Genomic DNA, 13,856 nt, shown 5'->3' with positions numbered 1-13,856 from the left:
AACTGGACCATTGTCTAACCCAATATACAAAAGTAAACTCAAAATGGATCAAAGACCTGAATGAAAGTCACGAAACCATTAAACTCTTGGAAGAAAACATAGGCAAAAACCTCTTAGACATAAACATGAGTGACCTCTTCTTGAACATATCTCCCCGGGCAAGGAAAACAACAGCAAAAATGAACAAGTGGGACTATATTAAGCTGAAAAGCTTCTGTACAGCAAAAGACACCATCAATAGAACAAAAAGGATCCCTACAGTATGGGAGAATATATTTGAAAATGACACATCCGATAAAGGCTTGACGTCCAGAATATATAAAGAGCTCACACGCCTCAACAAACAAAAAACAAATAACCCAATTAAAAAATGGGCAGAGGAACTGAACAGACGGTTCTCCAAAAAAGAAATACAGATGGCCAACAGACACATGAAAAGATGCTCCACATCGCTAATTATCAGAGAAATGCAAATTAAAACTACAATGAGGTATCACCTCACACCAGTAAGGATGGCTGCCATCGAAAAGACAAACAACAACAAATGTTGGCGAGGCTGTGGAGAAAGGGGAACCCTCCTACACTGCTGGTGGGAATGTAAACTTGTTCAACCATTGTGGAAAGCAGTATGGAGGTACATCAAAATGCTCAAAACAGACATACCATTTGACCCAGGAATTGCACTCCTAGGAATTTACCCTAAGAATGCAGCAATCAAGTATGAGAAAGACCAATGTACCCCTATTTTATCGCAGCACTATTTACAATAGCCAAGAATTGGAAGCAACCTAAATGTCCATCGATAGATGAATGCATAAAGAAGATGTGGTACATATACACAATGGAATACTACTCAGCCATAAGAAAAGGGCAAATCCAATCATTTGCAGCAACATGGATGGAGCTGGAGGGTATTATGCTCAGTGAAACAAGCCAAGCAGAGAAAGAGAAATACCAAATGATTTCACTCATCTGTGGAATATAAGAACAAAGGAAAAACTGAAGGAACAAAACAGCAACAGAATCACAGAACTCAAGAATGGACTAACAGGTACCAAAGGGAAAGGGACTGGGGAGGATGGGTGGGTAGGGAGGGATAAGGGGGGGCAGAAAAAGAGGGGTATTAAGATTAGCATCCATAGCGGGGTGGGAGAAAGGGGAGGGCTGTACAACACAGAGAAGACAAGTAGTGATTCTACAACAGTTTGCTACGCTCATGGACAGTGACTGTAAAGGAGTATATAGGGGGGACCTGGTATAGGGGAGAGCCTAGTAAACAAAGTATTCGTCATGTAAGTGTAGATTAATGAAGAAAAAAAAAAAAAGCAGTTCCTATGTGGTGACCTCTAATGAGTTCTACACAATGATATAAAGGGCATATAAAAGTGTAGGCAAAGGGTCTGTTTGTGTTTATACAGAGGATCAAAGCCTAATTGGGCTACCCCGAAAATGAACTAAGATACGATATGAAAAAGAACTTCCAACATCAGCACTCTCGGGAAGACTCATGACAGAAGATGATCAGCAAAAAAAAAAACTCCAACAAAGATCCACGCACTGTCACAGGTGTAGATGCACTCATCCCACCAGTTCCTGGACTTGCCATGGGAATGATGAAGGAGATATCTAAGCTGGCCTGTGCATACAGTAAAACAAAAAATTGGACTGGATCTATAATGTTGGAACTCAACCAAGAATTAGGAGAAGTGCAAATTGTAGCACTCCAAAATCTTACAACCACAGACTATTTATCGTTAAAAGAACATATGGGATATGAACAGTCCCCAGGAATGGGTTGTTCTAGTTTATCTGAATTCTCTCAGACTGTTTAAGTTCAGTCGGATAATATCCACCATATCATAGGTAAGTTTTCACAAATGCCTAAGGTGCCTAACTGGTTTTCTTGGTTTCACTGGAGATGGCTGGTAATTACAGGTATGCTTTGGTTAGGTAACTATATTCCTACTATGTTAATGTGTGTGCACAATTTAATTAGTAGTTTAAAACCTATCCATGCTGAAGTTACTCTACAAGAAGATATGTCAAAGAAATAATCAATCTTCCCAGGTTTTCCTATGCCTGCTACTTCTATAGCTTTTCTTCTTCCTACCTAATCACAACCTTTAAATAGAACTTGTGCCACATGTCGAATTTCTCGAGTATCATAATTCTTCCAAGTGGTAAAGACACCTCAAGACAAATGCTGGGCATAGAAGCCACAGGGCATAAATATGCAAAGAAGTAAAAAGCTAACCTTTTCAAACAATAAGGCTTCTCTCTCACTTACCAACTTAACATTTCCCTGTATGGCCCCGGAAGATGACTGGTTAGCCAGAGACAGGTAAGATTCCTCAAGGGAGGAACAACCTAAGACAGGCACAGTCGCAGGGGGCCATCTGGTGAGAAAATGGGGAGCAGCAGAGGGAGGCTTAGAACCTCCCCCCTCATATTCTGAGAGAAATCTTCTGCATACATGGATGTTTATTGCCCTCGTCTAGCTCAGATTAACACATAGTCTACAGGCACACACCTGATCATCTACATTTGCTCTCTTACAACACTAAACTCTGTTTTCTACCTTTATCTCGTATCTACCTACCACTTCAGCATTTTATTAAAAATAACAGTAATAGAGAAATGTGGTATCCACATATAAATCAAGTTTAAAAATCAAATGAATATTCATATTTGAACTGACTGTGTATAGTTCATAATGCATGAACAAAACCGAAAGCTTCTGTGATGACTGCCCTTGCACTGTTCACCACGTAACTTATTCACTATGTAAGAATTTGTACTCCATGTAAGAATTTGTTCGTTATGCATCAGAAGATTGGAGACTGATGAAAATTAGGCTTTGGGTGGATTAATGATTGTGCATTGACTATTGACCCCCCTATACAGAAATTTATTGTGGTTAACAACTATTTGATCAATAAATATGAGAGATGCCCTCACAAAAAAAATATATATATATATATGTATATATAAACACACTTCCAATTGTAAAATAAATAAGTAACCGGGATGTAACGTATCGCATGAGGAATATAGTCAAAATATTGTAACAACTTGGTATGGTGATAGCTGGTACCTAGAATTAACATGTATATAAATGTTGAATCACTGTGTTGTACACCTGAAACTAATGTAATGTAATACTGTTGTCAATTGTCAATTACCCTTCAATAAAAAATAAAAAAATAAAATAAATAAAAAATAAAAAAAAGATTAGCATCCATAGGGGGGTGGGAGAAAGGGGAGGGCTGTACAACACAGAGAAGGCAAGTAGGGATTCTACAACATTTTGCTATGCGGATGGACAGTGAGTGTAAAGGGGTTTATAGGGGGGACCTGGTATAGGGGAGAGCCTAGTAAACATAATATTCGTCATGTAAGTGTAGATTAGTGATACCAAAAAAAAAAAAAAAGGGCAGTTCCTGTGTGGTAACCTCCAATGAGTTCTACACAAGAGTATAAAGGGCATATAAAAGTGTAGGCAAAGGGTCTGTTTGTGTTTATACAGAGGACCAAAGCCTAATTGGGCTACCCCGAAAATGAACTAAGATACAATATGAAAAAGAACTTCCAACATCAGCACTCTCTGGAAGACTCATGCCAGAAGATGATCATCAAAAAACACCAACAAAGATCCACGCACTGCTACAGCTGTAGATGCACCCATCCCACCAGTCCCTGGACTTGCCATGGGAATGAGGAAGGAGATATCTAAGCTGGCCTGTGCATACAGTAAAACAACAAATTTGACTGGATCTGTACTGTTGGAACTCAATCAAGAATTAGGAGAAGGGCAAATTGTAGCGCTCCAAAATCTTACAACTACAGACTATTTACTGTTAAAAGAACATAAGGGATGTGAACATTCCCCAGGAATGGGTTGTTTTAATTTGCCTGATTTCTCTCAGACTGTTCAGGTTCAGTTGGACCATATCCACCATATCATGGATAAGTTTTCACAAATGCCTAAGGTGCCTAACTGGTTTTCTTGGTTTCACTGGAGATGGCTGGTAATTACAGATATGCTTTGGTTATGCAACTATACTCCTATTATGTTAATGTGTGTGTGCAATTTAAGTAGTAGCTTAAAACCTATACATGCTGAAGTTACTCTACAAGAAGATATGCCAAAGAAATAATCAATCTTCCCATGTTTTCTTCCGCCTGCTACTTCTATAGCTTTTCTTCTTCCTTCCTAATTACAACCCTTAAATAGAATTCGTGCCTCATATCAAATTTACCGAGTATCATAATTCTTCCAAGTGGTAAAGATACCTCAAGACAAATGCTGGATATAGAAGCTACAGGGCATAAATATGCAAAGAAATAAAAAGCTAACCATTTCAAACAATAAGGCTTCTCTCTCACTTACCAACTTTACATTTCCCTGTATGGCCCCGGAAGATGACTGGTTAGCCAGAGACGGGTAAGATTCCTCAAGGGAGGAACAACCTAAGACAGGCACAGTCGCAGGGGGGTCATCAGGTGAGAAATTGGGGATCAACAGAGGTGAGGCTTAGAACCTCACCCCCCCTGTCCTGAGAGAAATCTTCTGCATACATGGATGTTTTATTGCCCTGGTCTAGCTTGGATTAACACATAGTCTACAGGCACACACCTGATCATCTACATTTGCTCTCTTACAACACTAAACTATGTTTTCTACCTTTATCTCGTATCTACCTACCACTTCAGCATTTTATTAAAAATAATAATAGTAAAGAGAGAAATGTGGTATCCACATATAAATCAAGTATAAAAATCAAATGAGTGTTCATATTTGAACTGACTGTTTATAGTTCATAATGCATGAGCAAAACCGAAGGTTTCTGTGATGGCTGCCCTTGTACTGTTCACCATGTAAGAACTTATTCACTATGTAAGAATTTGTTCTCCATGTAAGAACTTGTTTGTTATGCCTCAGAAGATTGGAGACTGACGAAAATTAGGCTTGGGGTGGATTAATGATTGTGCATTGAGCATTGACTCCCCTATACAGAATTTTATTGTTGTGAACAACCATTTGATCAATAAATATGAGAGATGCCCTCACAAAAAACAAACAAACAAACAAAAAAAATGTATACACTTCTAATGGTAAAATAATAAGTAACCGGGATTTAATGAATATAGTCAAGATATTGTAACAGCTTGGTATGGTGATAGCTGGTACCTAGAATTGTCATGTATATAAATGTTGAATCACTATGTTGTACAGCTGAAACTAATGTAATGTAATACCGTGTGTCAACTACCCTTCAATAAAAAAAGAATTATCTACAAAAAAAAAAAAAAAGAATACTATTCTGTTTTCGCTGGGGGGTGGAGGGGAATGGGGCCCAGACACCTAACCTCTAAAAATAACTGATGGTGGCAGAGAATGTCATTTTTATAGGATTGTCATACATTTAAGAAGAAACAAGTTTAAAATATTGGGCCATGAGCCAGCATTTAAGAGGCAGGTGGGGAAAAAAAAGAATTTTAGGAAAAGAGACAGAGAAAGTTCTGCCACTGAGCTATTACCTGAGTCTCAGGAATGGGTTTCAAGATAATGCGGGGATCCGTGCTCCCTAGGCATGAGGACTGTAAAGAGGGCACTTCCTATGACACTTAGGAAGGCACTGGGGTATCTGGGGCACTTTCATAAGATTGGTGGTGAGGTGGGAAGGAGGTGGATTCCATGAGCTGATAACTGAGAAAGAATTGAGTGTTTGGTGGTAAGAGGAAAGGAAAAGTCAAAAGCAAGGCTTGGTCACGGCTACTCTGTTAGAATGGGGAAGGATGCTGTTCATGGAGGAAACGGGACCTGTGGGACCTGGCATTTGGCAGGGCGAGCACAGCAATAGGACAAGAGACAGAAAGAATCCGTAACCGTTTAATGCAAGTTTCTTAGGTAAGAGGAAAACAAGTACATTTTAGAAGAAAAAAATGAGGTTTAGAAAATACATATGAAGTTCTTGACATTCTGAAGTAGAACTATACAGCTTTAGTACCCATAGTAATAAACACACACTGATGGAAATCCTAGCACATTGCCGGCACTAGTGGGTCTACTTATTATCATGAAAATTAAGTGATAGTGAATCTCCCCCTCATTCTGTTAGACTGTCTTTTGAAAGCAACAAAAATAATAACAGAACAAAAGAGCATTTAATTCCAAAGCAAGATAAGTGACACCTAAGTAAAAGTGACTTTCCCTCTTAGCTGTAAAACCAGGGCTGGCTTTGGTCAGTCTTAAACGCAGGAGTCTCAACTGGACTGACAGAATTTTTGTGCCTGAATCCATCAGCCCCTATGGGATCTCAGAGATTTCAGTCCACTCTGGAACCAAAGATCACTCACAAATGCTAATCCATACATATTCTTAGATATCCAGCTGTATACCTAGGGTCCAGGATCACCCGAAGAATTTCTCTGGGCCCCAAAGAATCCTACATGCTGGGTAAGACCCTAGGCAAGACCCAGAGCTCCTTGAATGAGGTGGTTTCCATCTTGAACCTATGGGAAAGAGTTGGAACAAATCCAATCTTTATGATTAAGCAGAAAAGACAACATTTTCCATAAGAATGTTATCTTCTGCAGGGCTGGCCACCAGTTATGTTTTGGACAGTCATTTGGTTTTTGTCAAGTTAGCTAATTGTTAGCTAATGTCATCTTTAAAAAGATGACATGACTTTTTTAGTTGGTCATACTTGTGAGGTTCTTTTCCCAAATGAATGGGAATTGAAAGATATAACACACAGATACACAAAATTCCCCAAATATACAGTGCGTTGAAAGTTGGTCCATAGCAGAAAGACTGAATTCTAGGCCTGGGTCCAGGGGTGGAGATGACTATTACATTCCACTGAGAACTCCACGCTTGACTCTTCACTTAAAACTAAAAATCCCAAGTCAGGTCAGATGCATGAAGTATTGGTCTCTAACATGAGGAGGAACTGAAAAGAAAAGGGGGGGTTAGGGAAGTAGTCATAAAGATTTAGTAAGCAACTGAGAAGGAATTATGTGGGAAAGAAGGAAAAAAAAAAGAATAACTGTGGTGTTATTAAATGCCTGGGCCAGATACAGAATGTTGTGGGTCCGTGTTTCATTCCATAAAGCCCAGTTATCATGATGACATTATGAAGTAATTAGCTATGTACGATATACTCTGTTTTGGAAATGCTTTCTACCAGATGCCTTTTATGGCACATACCAAAGAAAAGAGTTAATTCGTTAAATTACTCTGTTTAGACATTCGAAGTCCTAAATCATCACTTGTGACATTAAATTTATATTTGAACATCATTATGAATGTCACAGGGGTAAATCTTTTCACAATAATGAATAAAGTGCCTCTTGAAAGATGTTAACTTTAGAGAGGATCTTGTGGGATGGCTCTTAAAAGACAGAGCTCTGACTCTCTTGGCTGTAGATTACATGTACACAGAATGTGAACCTCAGATACCTATGGAGAGATCCCTTTGCGTTTGCTGTATGGATATGGACAATGGGAAGGTAGAAGAAGATTAGAGGAATTAAAGCTAAATTCAAAGCTAGTTCTAGGGTGGTTACCGGGAGGGAGCAATTTGCTGCAATGACCACATACAGATTTACTGCTGGTCTGTGAAGTAAACAGTAATCTTATGGGGAGAGAAGCCTTAGATTATGCCCAGGCTGCAAAGGGGTTTTTCACTCTCTGTTAATAATGCTTGCAGAGTTTGCAGGTTTTCAACCATTACCGTTTTGTTAGAACATCCTTGCTAAAATAAAACCGCACTGTTTTATGGGTCTCTCTGACACCTCCCAAGAATCCAAGAGAGGAAATGGAGACAATCAATGTCATCTAGGTGAAACTTGCAGAGGCAATTTAGGGAAAAATGTCATTATCCTTTCTGGGGTTTTACCATTTTACAAAAGTTATTACCTCACCTCTTAAAGTATTGAGAGATTATACTTATTAGTCAAGATTTTTATGTTATGTGTTTGTTCTTGGAAAGGCTTATTTCAACAGAAGTTAACCCAAGTGTCATGCCTGGTATCATAATCATCATTATCACTTTAAAATTTGGTCAATGAACTTTAGTATGCAAATACAACAGGTATGCACAGTCTTACGTGCATATGAAAGTAATTCTCTTTATCCTCATTTACTCATCTGCTAACAAAATGTATGCAATTGGCTATGATGAGACAGGCACAGTGCTAGAGATAATAATATGGAACTTGAAATCATCACAGTGTTTGCCATCAAAGAGATTAACGCCCAGTGGGAACACATAGTTGTTTAAAAAAAATACAGAAACAATGATATAGCAATAACAAACTGGAAGAAATATTATGGAGATACAAAGTGTGATAGGAGATTGAGTCGGTTTCCCAAGGTAATGGAAAGGTCTTCCAAGCAACTGGAATTCAAATGGAGCTTGAAAGGCAAGTGGCATTAGGCAAAGTGTAGTAGCTGTAGAAAAATTGAGCAGAAGAAACAGCAAGTGCAAAGGCCCGGAGGCCCAAAAGAATGGCAAATGTTAGAGGCTTGTTGCAAAGAGACCTCCTTGAATGAACTACAGAGTGAAGGATGAAGCGCAATGAGATAAGGCTGGAGTTAGGCCCAGCCTAACCCTTCAAGGCCATTAGATCTGATTCTGGTAAGCAAAGGGTGACTGGGTTAGATTTGCATTTCAAAAAGAGTACTCTGACTGCTATATTCTGCAAAGTATTTGGAGGGATCAAGATTCCAGGGAGAAACCTTTGCTGTGGTCAAAGCAAAGCAAAGATGAAGGCTTGGATTTGGGTGGTATTAGGTGAAGAGGGATAAAAGGAGACTAATGTCAAAATCACAGAACTTGGGCATGGGCTGGATGCAGTAAAGGTGCCAAAGATGACTGTCAGAAGTGGGGAGTCATTGATTAATGGAAAATGGTAATATCAGAACCAGGCTTTTTATACCTATCCTGTTCTATCTGAAATTCATTCCATGCAAAACTATTCAGTGCTTACTGGATGTAAAGTGTGGCTCTGAGGATTCTAAGGGATAGCAATATGAAAAAAGTGGACAGAAAATATATCATCTCTGGCCTTTAATGGACTCACATTCAAATAGAGATGATGCTTCTCATCGCCAAAACAGAAAAGAGAAACAACTACACACCCACACACGTGAATGTATCCACACACAGAAATACAGGTGTATGTACACATGTATGTTTGTATATGTGTATGTACATATATATGTATATATAAATTTGAGTTATTTGCATAACACATGTGAATTAAATATATGGCAAGTGGATTGAGGAAGATAAAGATAATTAGCGTGGAGGTGAGGAAGAGAAATTGAAAGTTGCATGAGATGGTGTTCTTAAAATAAATGAAAATGTTTTGAAAACTATGAAGTCTTCCTTCCTGATTACAAGAGATTTATGACACCAGCCTATTTATCAGAGTCCATAAAAAGAAATTAGGCACTAGTATTCAGCTATATAATCCATTTTTAATCTATGATATATCCCTACAATCATAAAAGTAGTCATTAATAATGATAAATAATAACAGTAATCATTGGTGTGTAGTCATTTTTTAAAACCATAGACATAAGTAGAAAAACATAAACATAGATTTCATTTAAATGTTCATTTGAATGTTACCTTTTTCATATTTGGGGGGTGTTCTACACTCACAATTTTTTAAATCAAATTGACTCTTTTCCTGGCAGACAGAATAGGATTCATTAGTAGTTCTGTTAAGTATTTGCCAAACGTTATGGAAGACACCATTTCCTGTTTTCCCCGGGGCATGCTGTTGATCAGAAGCCTTTTGTTTAACTGGACTTGCATGTTGATTCTAAGAATCTAACTGAACACTGGACAGTTGCTAATCTGTGAATTCTTAAGGCTCCTTCCATCTCATCTTCCTCACAAGGCAGTCTTTGCCTCATTCAGTTTTGCATGCATTTCTTTAGATTGCTTGTTAATGCCTCCAATTTCAGTGATAGTATCATCTAATCGCTCAGATAGCATGGAATTGTCCCTTACCATTACTGTAATCATGCAGATGGTGGAATATGCTTGGAATCAGAACTCATGTCATTATTATTTAACAAAGACTGTGTCCACCTCCACCTTCTAATAATGCCTAAACATCATGCTGATCTTTTGACGCTTGACTTCATACAGAACAGACCTGGGTGATACAGAAACAAAAGTCTACACTTAAATAGTAGCTGTTTCATGCTACATAGTGGTAAGTTTAGTACATTTAGACTCATTAGAACAAATTTTTCTGTGAGCACATTTTTTACTGACACTTAAGGTTATTTAATAATGTCCCAGTACGTTCGTTATTCAGAATAAGAGGCTTGTAAACAACTAATGTTCTGTTGTCAGGTTTTTTTTCTCAGTTAGAAATAAGAATATGTATTTGTTTGTTAGTAATCCTTATAACACAGTTTTATCTAACAATGGAATTAATTTTCCATTTGTATGTTCACAAGGTGTTAAAATATTTTGAAGAATCAGTTATAAATCAGTAGCTGTGACTTCACGCGAGATCAGGTATATGTCATGCACAGTAAAAGGTTAAGGTAAGACTAGGTCAAGAAATCATTGCTAAAAGCACACCTCTTGTGTAAAAATATAAAGTTCAGCGCTATACACTGCATCTTTGTAGAAGTGAATAACTTAAATTCAGGTACTTCTCTTGAGAAGGAGACTTGGGAAAACTTAGCAGAGCTGTGTAAGGTTTTAATTCACTTATCAAACAAATATGTATTGAGCTCCTGCAAAATGCCAGACAGTGTCCTGGACACCAAAAAATGACAGTGAAAAAAAAAAAACTGCAGAGATATTTACAAAGAGGAGAGATACAGGAAACTATGTAATAATAGTAGTAGTAGTAATAATAAATGAATATTGTGTATTAGAGGATGAACAAAGTACCTATATGGTACAAGACAGCGCAGTGAATTTACAGAAAGTTTTACAGAGGAGATGGTTATTTGAGCTGAGTCTGAAAGTCTGAAGGGCCACTAGCGGGAGTCATCAACCCGGAGTGTATAGAAACCTGCTTAGGCAGCTATGGACAGAATACAGGGGATCTATGCACTTGGGGATGTGAAAAAAATGTTTACATGCTTATTTTCCTTGAACTCTAACTGGAAATTACTATTTCTATCAATTTGGAATGTTGGCAACAAATCACAGTAATATTAATGGCACCTATGATTTTCCTCACCAGTAAAAATCAAATTTCCTGAAATAATAACAGCTATTAGCCCTGCTGATAGATCTTATTACCTAATGTACCAATAAAGAAGCTCATTTATTACTACATCACAATTTAAAAAATATTTACCTGTCTTTCAGTTTCATTGGCTGTCTTTGTCATCTGTATTTTACATATCCACTTAAAGACAGTCTCCTGAGAAAGGGTCCCCGAGCATTACTAGAATTCCAAGGGGTCTACGGGGCACCAAAACTTTTAGTATCACGATGAGAGGATATGACTGACTGGAGTAGAATAGGACGGTTAATATGCGCACAAACAGAATGTATTGGCTGCAAAAGCCCGTGACAGGAGATGTATAAGAGAATTCCTTTAGAAAGGACTGCAGACCCCAAACCCAAAAATGCAGAAACAGGGTATCAAAAAGAACTGAGAAGGAAATCAGGCAGTGCTTTGTCCAGGTATAACATAGATTTACCTGACAAGACCCTTTTAGACCGTATTAACAAAGAGAAGGGTAAAAAAGGCTCAAAATGAACATGTGTGCCCAGATTTAAAAAGACAGAACTTCAGAATGTGAACGGCCTTAGAATGGAGGCAAATTTGTGTGGGGTTGTATACATTTCTAGTCTCACACTGGTCTTCAAACTGTTATATGTACCCTTTTTGAAAAAAAGAATAAAGGAATTATAAATTACAAAGATGCTGGGGTTAAATGCAAAACAAAAAACAAACAAAAAAAGGCCTAAAATAATGTATCAACACAAGGGATCACTAATAGAGAAAAGCCAAGGGATACAAGGCATTTGTGCTTGAAGGGAAGGAGAATCAAGGTCCACTGTCAGCGTCACTGGTCAGACTGGACAGCCTGGGCTAATGGACCCCGAACACATTCTGAATATGAAAAGCAGTCTGTTCAGCCGAGCTTTGGAAACAGAGTAACTACATGTTGTAACACAGTCGAATGTTGAAAGGTTCACCCAGGATGTAAAGGGCCAGTAGGAGTGTCCAGAAAATGGAAGCAAGGAGCTTAAAGCATCAAGATAATTTTCTAAGCTACTCAATAAAATAAATATTATGAAATTTTAATGCATTTGTAGCACTTCTTATTTCCCAGAACTCTTCTAATCCTTTTAAATATAAGGTTAGGTAATTTGCCCACAATCTTACAGCTGAGAGGAAGAGGACAGGGCAGGTGCACTGCTGGCGCTGACGCGGGAAGAGGGGGCTCTGCAGGGGTGTAGTCAGTTTCCAGAAGGGCATCCTGGCAAAAGTTTCCAAGCTTCTTAGCTAGGTAAATAATTAGCTGTAGCACTTACTGTCTGAGAAAGTTCCTCACTCCTCTCAAATAAAGAGACATAAGAAAACCTTTCAGCAGTGTGAACAAATGGTGATTTTCCAACAGATGTTTACCTTCTAGTGTTGTTCTAGGGGTAAATCCTCTCAGGCTGAAGTGTGCTGATAAACCCAGAGGGTGAGTTATCAGGGTGCTAAGGTACTTTCTCTTTCCAGTTGGGTATCAGGAACAGCTGTCCCTGTACTGTTCCCCAACTCAGTGGGAGCTGAGTGCTTCCCTCCCTTAATTCCATGAAACCTCGGGAACCCTGAGTGTGAGGCTGTGGGTGACACCACCTTCCAGAGCAGCTCATGCCTCCAGCCGCCATCTGTGTCCTTTCCCTGCACCTAAACCCTCCCTCTTCTCCACTTCCAAACTTATAAAATCACCAAATCCTATCTACCTTACCTCTGAACGTGTCTTTACCTCATATATTTACCTCCATTCCTACTTCCAATGCTACTGCCACCTATGGCTCACCTCTGGTACTGCAGCAGCTTCCGGCATGGCCTGGCCGCGGCTGACTTTGTCCAGGACAGCCACTTCTCCACGTGAAAGCCGGAGTGTGTTTCCTTAATCACTGTCCTGCTTCTTAGCCCTCCATGGCCTTCAGAATGAAATGGGAATTCCTTACTAAAGCACAAGTCCTTTAACATGACCTCTGATTCTATCTTCCTTCATCTCACTACTCCTTCCCTCTCACACTAAGAAACTGTTCAACCAAATTACTTTTGGCTCCGTTGGCCTGCAGGCTCCTGGAACGGCAGCCTTTTTAAGGTACTATTTCTTTTCTTAGAGCTTTCTCCTCCCTTTCCCCTGCCCTGTTATTCTGACAAATACCCTTGACTCTTCAGATCACAATTCCAGAGAGCTCTCCTCTTGCAGATATTCTGAGGAAGACAGTCTTGTCCCACCTATTTGTGTGTCTGTACCCTCGTTGATAAGGCCCAGGAGTCCAGGGATGGTGACCTTCTTGTTCTCATTGCATTTCCAGCTTCTATCGCAGCATCTGGTAGACAGTAAATATTTTTAAATGGATAGATGACTAAGATAGGCTTGTAATAAGATTTGCTCTTTAAAATAAATATTGATAGAGTAATAATCTTTCCAGACAATATTTCTACATCTATGTTTAAGAATGTCAAATTAAATGTCATATTTTTGCTATTTGCATCATCACTAAATATGAATTGATGACTCCTGACTAAATGAGTAAGAGATAGAATATTCTATTATTAAGTCCTGAAGCAAAAAAATCATTATTTACTAAACAATTTTTTAAAAAATATGCTTTCTTGCG

General features: G+C 38.6%; 1 long non-coding RNA gene across 1 annotated transcript; it reads right to left on the bottom strand.

Annotated features, from left to right (window-relative positions):
• Positions 1-5,758: 5,758 nt before the first annotated feature.
• On the bottom strand, positions 5,759-13,530 carry LOC130679883 (uncharacterized). The gene is made up of 3 exons (XR_008992877.1): positions 13,397-13,530; positions 13,037-13,163; positions 5,759-6,956 (listed from the first exon to the last, which is right to left on the bottom strand). It is a non-coding gene; the product is annotated as an uncharacterized LOC130679883 (long non-coding RNA).
• Between the last annotated feature and the right edge of the window lie 326 nt (positions 13,531-13,856).

The sequence above is a fragment of the Manis pentadactyla genome, chromosome 12 (genome assembly GCF_030020395.1).
Source record: "Manis pentadactyla isolate mManPen7 chromosome 12, mManPen7.hap1, whole genome shotgun sequence".
Taxonomy (NCBI): Eukaryota; Metazoa; Chordata; class Mammalia; order Pholidota; family Manidae; genus Manis; species Manis pentadactyla.
The sequence above is the reverse complement of the archived record's forward strand: the minus strand, read 5'-3'. Positions and strand labels throughout refer to the sequence as shown.